The following is a 12,051-nucleotide window of genomic DNA, read 5'->3' on the forward strand; positions in this document are numbered from 1 at the left end:
GTGTCCTGGCTGTGCTGAGGAGGGCTTGCACAGCAGCTTTCCCCCTCTCCCCCAGCAGGAGAGGAGTAGTGCATGTGAGAAGTGGGGACAGAACACAGCTTGGACAGCTGTGATCTGAGCTGACCAAAAGGATGTCCCACTTCCTATGGCATCAGGCTCAGCACTGAAAGCTGTGGGGAAAAGGGCAGCATGGGGGCACATTTGTGGTTGTGACATTTGTCTTCCCAAGGAACCCTGAGGTGTGACAAAGCCTTGCTTCCCCGGGAACACCTGACTGGCGTGGGAAGCAGTGCATGATTCTCTTGGTTTGTTCTTCCTGCACACCCAGCTTTGCTCTACCTCCTAAACTGTCTTTGTCTTGACCCATGACAGTTCTTAGTGCTGCCCTTCTGATTCTCTCCCTGCTGCCACTGGGGAGAGGGATCAGCAGTACCAGGAGGGATCTGAGCTGCTGCTCAGGAGCAGCAGGCACAAGCTGCCTTGCAGGGAAGGGGGAGCTCTCAGGGCCAGTGCAGTCAGCCTTGGATTTGCTGCAGCTCATCTTGGCAGCACTGCAGCCAGAGTGAGAACTGTGCTGTCCTCTTTGGAGATCACATCTTCTGGGAAGTCCCAGTCCACACCATCTCTTCTGTTTCTTGGACTGTAGCACAATAACCCTTGAGGAGCTACTCAAGCATCCCAGCCTGCCTTCCTTCTGGGGCAGCCACACCAGCATGCAGCTCAGTCCCTCACCCTGGGCTCTGTGGAAGAGGTTTTACAGCAGATCTGTGAGCCAGAGATAAGTTTGAGAAGAGGATCCATGTTTACCCCTGAAAGAATTTTCTAGCAAGGTCATTGAGAGAGAAACCAAGAAAGAAAGGATAAATAAGAGAAACCTGCAACTGCCTATTCCAATAAGCACTTTGCTTGTCCTTCATGACCAATGAGTAAAGTGTAAACTTATGAGCTTTGTAAGAATGTATAAAAAGCATGCATGCTAGAATAAAAACAGTTTGAGGCCTTCTGAAAATGGAGTGTATTGCTCTGTATTGTCTCTGTCTCAACTACAACAGGGCTGCCTGCAAAGAAAAGCCCAGGACATATAAGGAGCACTCTGCTCCCCTTTTGCTTCATCAGGCAAGATTTCCTGCTGCTACAGTCTCACAGATACTCATGGGCTTTATTACTTGATTTTCCCACCTAATCTGTTGCCCTCTGCTGCCATGACTTTATCAGCCTGCACCGTTCTGAGCTGTGGCTTACCCTTCCTCTCTGAGCTGAGCCTTAGTGTGGAGCAAAGCACAATCCAGCCAGTTCCACAAATATTACTGCCATCCACACACAGCCCAGACCCTGGGCCAGAGCAGCATTCTGCATCTCTTTGGAGGCAACAGAAACAGTCCTGGGAGAAAGGACAGTGATGGATAAACTGCTGGGATCCCAGGGGATAGCTGCCTGGAGATGTTTGATTCCTCTTGCAGGAAACTGTAATGAACAGGGAGCAAAAAATAGTTGTTGACACTGTAAAATGGAGAATAGCATTTTTATCAGAACTGAAAATTGCTGGTGGTTTTCAGTAATTTTTGGCTGATAATTATCTGTGTTCAGACCAAAGACTTCCCAAAAAGAAACATTATGGCTGAAAGCTTTTGAAAAATGCCTTTTGGACTTCTGGCCTTGTCAAGAGGACATTTCAAAAACAGCAGCTGTGAAATTCAGCCAGAAGAAACTGAGGATCCAACCCAAAGGAGGCATCCTGGTTATGGGGACACACGGCAGACAGGATCCTGTCACTCCTCCCCTCTGACGCGGGCAGACGTCCCCTGCGGTGCCAGTGCTGACAATCCAGTCATTTCTGAGCGCTTCCCCGGGAGCTGCTGATCCTGCCAGCACTCAGCCAGAACAGCCTGGATCTCTGTGGCCAGCCAGCCTCGCAGCCCTGCCTCCCCGAACAGGCCGTGATTTGCAGACAGAGTGTGCGAGCGTTTGCCGCAGCAGCGCAGGAGAGCAGCTCCGCGCTCTGTGGTACCCGGCTGCTTGGCTGGAGCTCGGAGCCCAAGGTAGGAGATGGATCCCAGCTGCATTCCTCACCAGGCTCGCTGCCTTCTCAGGACAAAGAGATGCCTGCAGGGATTTGGGCTGAGGTGCTCTCCAGCCAAGCCCAGCGATGGCCTGGCAGCGCTGGCAGCTCCTCGGGGGGGCCAGGCTGTCTGTCAGAGCTGCTGGGAGCTGGCTCCTCAGCGATGTCTGCTACCCCGAGGAGCGAGCGGCTTTGCATTAGCGCTGGCAGACTCTGCGGTGTCACCAGGAAGCCACAAGGCATAAGAGCTCTTGCTTTGTCTTATCCTCGGGTGGCTGGTCCCCGGGAACAGCCTTTCTTCTGCTGTCAAGCGGCTGGCGAGCGTCTCCCCTCCCCAGCACACACACGCCGCTGCCGGAGCTCCTGCGCCGCGCGGTTCGCACCGCGGGCGGGGAGGCACCAGCGCCCCCGGTCTGCGGGGAAAAGCTCCGCTGATCAGTGCGATTGGGAGAGGGCTGGGGAGCTGAACCCTCCTGCGAGGAGCCAGATTGCTCTTGAGGGAGTTGAGCGATGGAAAACCTGCTGTGGATGGACCTGACTCATTCCCCAGCTCCCCAGCGTGAGTCAGGTATTGCGGACCCTGCGGTTCGGGTAGAAAGTGAAACCTGATGCTCTGCTGAGCTTGTGACACAGGAGACAATCCGCACAGGGATTGTCCTGGGGAGTCCCCGTCCAGTGCCTGGCTTCGCTTATGGCCACCCCGTTAATGAGAACAGGGCAGGACCAACGAGCGGCTGATGGCGAAGGTGTGCAGATCCAGCCCGTGTAAGGGTGGAAGTGTGCAGATCCAGCCCGTGTAAGGGTGGAAGTGTGCAGACCCAGCCCCTGTAAGGATGGAAGTGTGCAGACCCAGCCCCTGTAAGGGTGGAAGTGTGCAGATCCAGCCCCTGTAAGGGTGGAAGTGTGCAGATCCAGCCTGTGTAAGGGTGGAAGTGTGCAGACCCAGCCCCTGTAAGGATGGAAGTGTGCAGATCCAGCCCCTGTAAGGGTGGAAGTGTGCAGATCCAGCCCATGTAAGGGTGGAAGTGTGCAGACCCAGCCCGTGTAAGGATGGAAGTGTGCAGATCCAGCCCCTGTAAGGATGGAAGTGTGCAGACCCAGCCCGTGTAAGGGTGGAAGTGTGCAGATCCAGCCCGTGTAGGGATGGGAGTTGATCCCAGATCTCTCCATGCGCTGCATCCAGGCTGCCCTGGCACAGGGGTGACTGGTGCTGGAAGGCAGCTCAGGAGGGCAGGAGGATGCTGGTTGTGGGCCTGGCTGTGCTGCAGTGCAGCAGCACCAGGGCACAGGAGCTCTCTCCACACTGGGAGCTTGTCCCAGGTTTCACTGCAGCCTCTAAGCTGTTGATTCTCAGGATGCTGAGAATTTTAAACTTTCTGTGCTGACAGTCACTGACCCCCAAGAGTGTCACTGCTGAGGCAGGATGGGAACAGAAGAACTCCAAGATCAAAAGGCGAGAAGAAAGCTTCTACTGATTTATCTCAAATGCACCGCTCTATTTATAGAGAACATCATGCAGATGAATTTCATTGGTCTTAAGGTAAAAACATCTCACACCGTTGGTGTGCAGTGAATGATGCACAGTGGCACAATGTATCTGTAACAATGTGAACAACAAGAGAGATAGTGAATTATTTACATTCCTTTCCAACTGTTTCCCAGGCTCTAGCCTGGTAGAGACTTTTCCTTTCTCTCTGACTGAACTGAGAATACCCATACAAGAGAACACTGCACTGACCTGAGGCCATGGAGAAGGCTTCCTAAATGGAATGGTAGAAGTGGGATGGTGGGGGTGGAGTTTGGATAGAAGTGTGTAACATCACAGGGTGGAAAACTTCGAGTTTAAGGTTTTAGAATATAGCAATATATATAAAGCAAGATGGAGGTTTAGGGTGGTGGCTGGTCCTTCTTCTTCACCTTATTCTTCATGGGTTTGGGTGGTTTTGTATAATTGGTTAGAAAAGTCTGCATTGCCAACTTTGAGTGATCAGTTATTGGGTTAAAAGTAAAAATCATTTAGGTGTCATTTCTTAATTGGATAGTTTAGCCTTAAAAGACCTTGTAGAGAAAGATGGTTAGCCATTTTGTAGCTTGTTAGGAGAATGCTGTAGAACTCACCACTTGTGGGACTGTAACATAGATAAGAAATAATAAACATTCGAGCCCGAATACAAAATACCATCTCGAGCACTTTCAATCCCCACCCTGACAGAGGCAGAGAAGAAGATCAGGAATTGACACTGAGCCCTGCCAGGACACCAGCTCCCAAACTCCTCACACCAAATGGCTCAAACACCAGGGACTGATTTTGTGATGTCTACAGAGCAATCAGGGTGTCTCATAAAGAATGGTGAAAATGTCTGATTTCACTTTTTATGCTTGAACTGCTCTGGAATTGCTCCTACTGGATACATCATCCCAAAGGCCAGAGAAACTCAGAGTTGGGAATTATGGCTGCATACAGGAGTTCTTCCATCAAACCCCAGAGCTGTCAGTGCAGCAGAGCCAGTCAGCTCCACTTTTCCTGTGTAGACAAAACCCAATTCCAAGGTGAAATTTCCTTAAGACACATCTTGTATTTCAGGATCTTTTGGTGCTGCTTTCATCTCCAATCCACATATTGCAGGCCTATAATAATAATAATAGCAATAATAATAGTAATAATAATAGTAATAATAGTAGCAATAATGATAATACCTTTTGTATGTACATAGCACCTTTCATCCAAGGATCTAAGTCACAATTACAGCCCCACACATTCCTGTACATTACAGCCCTATAATTCTAAGACTGTTCAAGTATCCAGACTTCAAAGGGAATGTGGATTTCCCCTCCAGCCCAGTCATGGTGCCCAACATGCTGGAGATGTTTCAAAGGTGTTTCAAAGGTGCCTTGGCAGTAGCCAGAGGTAGTCAGAAGAGCCAGAGCAGTTCTCTGAAGCTAAAAAGAGCCTTCATGGTTTCTTTCCTTCCCTCTCCCAGCCCCTCTTTAGTCTCCCTGAGAACTCAGCACAGCCCTGGGATGAGGGTGATGCTCCCATGAGGCCTTTGTGTCTGTGCAGTGGGAGGTGAAAAGAGAGAAATGCTGTTGAAAGGAAAAGCAAGTGACAGCACAAGCTCATCTGGATGACTGTGACTTCCAGCCAAGGTAGAACCCACAGCATTTTGGTCAAAAGTAAGTTCACAGAAAAATTGTGTTCCACCAAAAAAATCAGTCAGGCTGGGGGAAATGGTGAAATTTTTCATTGTAAGTTTTTGGTTTTTTTTTTAAGGGTTTAAAGATTTTCAGATGACTCAAAAAAGAAAAGTACTCTGTTTTGGGTCAAAGCAAAATGGTTTGGGGATAGTCAGAGAAAACTTGTGGTTTCGTTTTGTTTAGTTTTAATTGCTTGGGAAACCTGAAGAGAACATCCCTAATTGTTTAACCTGAGCCAGCCTTTTCCCTCCTTTTCAGGTTTAGCAAAGAGCTAAACTAGCTGTTATTTACCCCTTCCACTCAGGAAGAATTGTGCTGCAAGTAAGGGAGCTTCCTACAGAAAGCAGAATTGGGGTTTACAGCATCTCTGGCCAAGCTGACATTTCCCAGCTGGGTTCACTTCCTCCCTGGGGTCCTCCAGTGCTGCCCAGGAGCTCTGAGCAGCCGCTGCCTGTGGCTGTGAGGAGTTTTTGAGTAGCTGCTCTGACTTGTGGCTGTTCCAGCAGTGAGAAGTGATGAGGTCAGCGGACATGAAAGGCAGGCACTAAATCTGAGAGCTCAGTGGTGCTTTTCTTTGTGTTGTGGCTGAACAAATGGAAAGCTCAAGAACTTTTTAATAAACTTTTAAAAGGTATTTTAGCTTGAGAGGTCCAGACATGTGGCTGGAAAGTGCAGAGAGTCTCCAGCTCTTCCGGAGCACTGGTTTGATCAATTGACCTCAAAGCATGTTGGGAAGAGTTTATTAGTAGTGCTTTAAAGATGGGGAGACTGAGGCACAGGAAAAGAAAATGGCTTTGGGGTCAACCATAAGGCTGGAACAGAGCTAGAAACGTGTTCCTCGTGCTGCACTGTCCTTTGTGTCCCCCACCTGTATCACACAAGGGAGACAAAGCTTGTGGACACTGTCCCCAAAAGTCTGAGTCCTTGTGTCCCTTCACCCAGGAGAAACCCTTTCCCCAGAGCATCTGTGAGAAGGTCAGTGTTAGGACTGGGTCCACCCCAGGGGCTCCCCAGGTGAGCCAGAGCACTCCGTGGAGGAGCAGGGCGGTTTTCACAGCGTGTGCGAGCTCACCTCAGACACACCACACTAACCAGCATGGGCTGCAACACATTTCCTCTCCCCCTTCTTCAATAAATCACAGCTTCCAGCATTCATGCTTTTGTCACTAATAAATCTTCTGCTGTCTTACACCACATGAAAGCACAACAATACCTAAACTGGCAGGCACTTCCCTGCACAGGACGCAGCTGCAAACACAACCTGCAGCACAGGAACCTGCTGCTCGGCCCTGAGCTGAGGAGAAGTTACACACAGCGTGTACAGGAGGGCTGCTCCACGCTCTAGAAAGCCCCACATGGAACACCAGGGCACGCATGAAACCCCTCTGTGCAACAGGACCTCATTAATCGGTGGAACACACTGCCACAGGAAATTTGTGCAGCACACAAATCTCACCTGCACCTACCATCCAGGGCCTGTCCTGGCTGTGGTGCCTTTGGTTCAGTACCACACACCTGAGCCTAAAGGTGCCTCTCTGTCCTTTGTTGTATGAGGCAACCTTCCAGTTTTGGGGCAGGGCCCTCGGACACCATCTGGGACAGCAGATGGGATGATATCTGACCACTGCCAGCTCCTGTGCCCAGGGAGGAGAGAGCCAGAGAGCAGCTATATGGATCTGCATCTCATTCTTCCCTTGGGAGCAGCCCAGAAGTGCTGGCTGTGTCCTTAGCCAGGGTGACTCAGTGCTGCCTGGGGACTGCAACGAGCCCAGAGGAGGCCTCTGAGCTGCTCCAAGGGCTGGAGCCCCTCTGCTCTGGAGCCAGGCTGGGAGAGCTGAGGGTGTTCACCTGGAGAGAGCTCCAGGGAGACCTCAGAGCCCCTTCCAGGGCCTAAAGGGGCTCCAAGGGAGATGGAGAGGGACTTGGGACAAGGGCCTGGAATAACAGGACAAGGGGGAATGACTTTGCACTGCCAGAGATGTTGGGATATTGGGCAGGAACTGTTCCCAGTGAGGGTGGGCAGGCCCTGGCACAGGTGCCCAGAGAAGCTGTGACTGCTCCTGGATCCCTGGGAGTGTCCAAGGCCAGGCTGGATCAGGGGCTTGGAGCAGGCTGGGGCAGTGGAAGGTGTCCCTGCTCATGGCAGGCAGGTGGAACAGGATGAGCTTTCTGGTTCTTTGCAACCCAAACCCTTCTGGGATTCTGTGATTCTAAGATGAAATGCTCACATGGCTGTTTCCTTTCTCAGCCCCCAGGCCCTGAGGGGCTGGTGGGGACATTTTCAGGGATGCAGAACCAGGGATAAAGCAGAACTGCAGAGATTTTTTTCCTGCAACCAGAATTTTTTCTTGTGTCATCAGGGAAAGACAGAAGATGAATTTCTATCTAAAGGTGCAAATGTTTTTCCTGCAGGTTTTATGCAAAGATGAATATTTACTTCACTGAGGCTGAGAAATGCCCACAATTGTGAATTCTCTTGAAATTTCAATACACAATTATACCCAGAGCCATCCCCACATCAGATGACATCCTTGGAAAGTGACTTGTGCCTCCTGATCCTGCAGGTCCCTGGGGTCCCTGGTGCTGCCACACGTCACACTGCCAGCAGCACCCACTGCTCCCTCCCATGGCACAGCCAGCGCTGGGAGGTGGCACAGACAGGGGGAATGTTCCAGGGGCTGGTGGCCTTCGGGGCTCAGTGTCACCTTACCAAGCCCTTCAGCCCATGTGTAGGGCAGCCCCAAGCCCGCATGCCCCTGGCCTCCCCACCATACTGGGCAGAGGAGGCCACGTTTCTGCTCCCCTTCCGCCCCTGCGGTTCCCACCGTGGCACATCTGATGGGAGGACACGTGGTGCTTGGGCTTCACCTTGCCTTTGAACCGCGGGAATGTTCCTAATTGGTGCCCCACGGGGATGTTCAGTACTGGAAACCATCCTGTCTCCCGGGCTCTCTTTGTAGTGGGACCTGTGGCTGCTCACAAGAAGAGACAGCATGTCCCTTGAGCATGTCCTGCCCTTACAAGTGTGTTCTACTCGCTCCACTCCCATGGGGACTGCTTTTCATTTGCAAACCCTTCAAAGGGCTTGAAACAGCTACAGGAGGGCTGCAAACGAGGCAAAGGGAGACAGGGAGCTGTGGATAGCCTGAGAGACCTGTCCATCCATGGAGGGGAGGAGACAGAGCTGCCTTCCTTCATCACTGCCGGCAAAGCCTGGGCTGGTGCAGCTGGGAATGGTTTTACATGAGTCCTTTTTGGTTCCTTGATGCATCCCTGCAGGACTGGAGGCATCACCTGAGCTTCCCTGAATCCCTGCCCTGCTCTCCATTCTGGCACAGCTCCCGCCTCCACACGGGCTGGAGCCTGGCTCTGTTTCCACTGGGCTGCCACGGGATGCTTGTGCTTGGTCCTGCTGCTCCTCACAAAGACCGTTTCTGATCTCTCTTCTGCTCCTACCAAACTCAAGTCATTCTCCAAGGTCCTAGACTCCTCCCAGCCCTGACAGTCCTGCCCTATCCCTTCCCACCACTTTTCAGAGCGCTGCTGGGTGATCCCTGTCCTGACTCCGCTCCTGTCCCTTTGGTCCTTGTCCCACCGGCAGGACCCCCGTGCCCGATTCCCAGCGCAGCCCCTGGGAGGAGGGACGCGGGGAGAAGCGTGTTCCACAGGCACGGAGGCATTTCGACACCCGGCCGAGTGCCCGGTGTCCCGGGCAGCAGCAGCCACTGCCCTGCCGTGGCACAGGGCGCTCCCCAGAGGGGACAGGGGTCCCTCCGCTCCCACCGCAGAGCTGGAAGCGCTGCACTCCCCCTTCCCTGCCCCAGCCTGCCGCTGCTCCCTGACCCAGGCAGGTGCAGAGGGGGAGAGGCATTTGCAGCCCCATCGCTGCCTTTTGGCACCAGAGCCCCATCCAGAATCAAAGAGCTTTTCAAAGCAAACCTTAAACTCCTTTAATCGCCAGCGAGAGCTCCTCCCACACAGATCTAAGGGCCATGAGCTCAGTGTTTTCGTTGCCCCGGGCAGATTTATGAGGTTATTCTTCAAGAAAGGGCGGGAGAGAGGGGAGGCTGTGGCATATTGCTTAGCCTGGGGGGCGGGCAGGGAGCAGGGGGGAGCGAGACTTTGCGGTGCGGGGACGTTGCAGAGAGCCGGGCTCCGCCGCGGCTTTCGGGGACGGAGGAGGGGAAAAGCGGGATGGGGCTGGGCGAGCTGGAGCCCAGGGCATGTGGCCGGCGAGCAGCAGCTCCCTCCATCCCCCCGTCGGGCTCCGGGCCCGGCGCTGCCCGCACCTGGCGGAGGGGACGGCGCTGGGGCATCCCTCAAAGCCCGAGCGGAGCGGCCGCGCTCCTCCAGTCCCGGCCGAGTGTCCTGGGAGCGGTTGCGGAGGGAAGGAGGAGGGAGGAGGCGTGCTGGCAGTCGCACACGGCTGTCCAGCCCTGCACAGCCCCAGCTCTGTCTCACTGGCTCTAAACACCCCCTGCGCGGCCCTCGCTCCGCGCTCCCGTCCGCGCACCTGCTCCGCTCCTGCCAGAGCGCAGCGCCGGCTGCCAGGAGTGCGGCAAGTGCAGCAAAGGCTGGGCTGCTGCCTCCCCTGCAGAGTCACCTGGGCACCAGCTGGTGGCTTTGGGACGGGGCAGATCCTGCATCTCCCGTCCTGCATCTCCCCTCGTGCGGGAGGTGAATTCAACGATTCTCGGGGTCCCTTCCAGCTCAGAAGATTCCACGATTCTGTGGTATCTGAAAGCGCCCCCACCAAGCATCAGACATCTGCTCACACCCAGACCCGTCACCACTTCCCACCTGCCCTGCAAGAGATACCTCTTGCTTTTGGAGCTGAGATCCTGGGGAGGTCTCAGGCATGGTGGCACTGTAGGCACAGCCTTTGTCACCTGCATTGACACCTGCAGCACTGCCTGTTGTGGCTGGAAGGACTTGAGGGATGCACCCCTTGTTCATGGACCAGTTTCCTCCAGAGAGCCCAGCATCCCATTAATCTCAACTGTACCCACACTGGGAAAACAGCAGCCAAGTACAGTGAACACTACTGGACCCAAAGTACTTCTACCTTATGGCATCAAGAGCAGAAAGGGAGCAGAGCCTGTGGCAGAAAAGGGGCCTGGGAGATGAAGCAGCAGAAGGAAATGGGAAGAGATGTCATTAAACTCATTGGAAATTCAGAGACTTCTGAACTTCCTTTCCCTTGGACCTAGAACAAAGAGCCAGCGTGTCAATATTTAGTATAGAACAATAATAATAATAATAAACTGTGTTTTAAAAACAGCAAAATGTTTTGCTTTGGTAGTCTTGAAGTCCTGCAATGTGAATATTAAATGGCCTATGGGTAAATGTAACATCAGTAGGTGAAAATATGTGAATGGAAACTTTTTTTAGAAAGACACCATGAAGTGAAAACATTGAAATAATCTCTCCTGATTGAACTTGTTACTACATTTCTACTGTTTACAGTCCTATGAACACTGTCCATTTTCATTAAGGTTTTCCTTTCCAATTAAATGAGATATTGCTTGGAAAACCATCCCACCAAACATGCTCTTCAGGCAGCTCTAGGACTGACTTCACTATTAAGGCATGCTGAGAACTCTGGGGCTCAGCCTGGAGAAGAGAAAGCCCTGGGGAGACCTTAGAGCCCCTTCCAGTGCCTAAAGGGGCTTAAAGAAAAGAGGGAGAGCAATTTTTACATGGGCAGATGGTGACAGGATAGGGGACAATGGCTTCCCACAGACAGAGGGCAGATTTAGACTATATGTTCAAAAGAAAATTTTCCCTGTGAGGATGGTGAGGCCCTGGCACAGGGTGCCCAGAGAAGCTGTGGCTGCCCCATCCCTGGGAGTGTTTGGGGTCAGGTTGGACAGGGCTTAGTGCAGCCTGGGATGGTGGAAGGTGGAATGAGATGATCTTTGAAGTCCTTTCCAACCCAAACTATTCTGTGACTCTACGATTAATGGTTCTGCAATTCTGGCTTTGCTCTGAGCACTCTCACCCACCCCTCACTCCCTGAATCCCCCTGATCTGGGCTCCCTCACAACTATTTTGTCTGCTTGCTGTGGAGTTTGGTGTCTTTCCACTGCTCTGCCCTGAGCCTCAAGTCCAGACACACGACCATGAAGCACCTGCAGAATCATGCTCATCATCCTCAACGCAGGGATGAAGGCACACTGAGCACTGCTGTGGGCCAAGGGACCAGGACATTTCAGCTCTTGCTGGGCAGGGAGCCCCACCTTGCCCAGAGGACACAAAAGGCCATTTGGAAACACTTGCTCAGGAGCTGTGCTGTTCCCTTGTTGCTGTTCTGTTTCTCTCACAAGCTGTGCCTAGTCCCAGATTTTCTCCGTTTGATTTTCCCCTCCTTTGTCCTAGATTGCAAGGCAATGTGTGCTCTATTTCCCGTCTGTTAGAGGTGGGACAGCTGTCTTCTGTTCATTGGGCAGTTTTCTTTATCTCTTCCACAACCAATTCTCTCCCTGGGGAGACATCTGCTGTTAATGGGCTATTGAATGTCACTGCGTGACTGAGAAAAGTTACAGCATCCCATTGTGAGATGCTCCGCCCAGGGGAGGAGCCAAGCATCCCTACCTGGATCCACTCTGACCTTGGAACAGCACAGCAGCCTTTGCCCACTGCATTCCCAGAGGAGCAGCTTTCTGCCCCACTGCATTCCCAGAGGGAGCCCAGGCCCATCTCCAGCAGCCCTGGAGCTCCAGAGGAAAACTCCAGCCTTGTCCAGGATCCTGCTCCAGCAGAAGCACAGCTGGCACTGCAGGAGGGCTGAGCCCCCA

Source organism: Vidua macroura, chromosome 24 (genome assembly GCF_024509145.1).
Source record: "Vidua macroura isolate BioBank_ID:100142 chromosome 24, ASM2450914v1, whole genome shotgun sequence".
Lineage (NCBI taxonomy): Eukaryota > Metazoa > Chordata > Aves > Passeriformes > Viduidae > Vidua > Vidua macroura.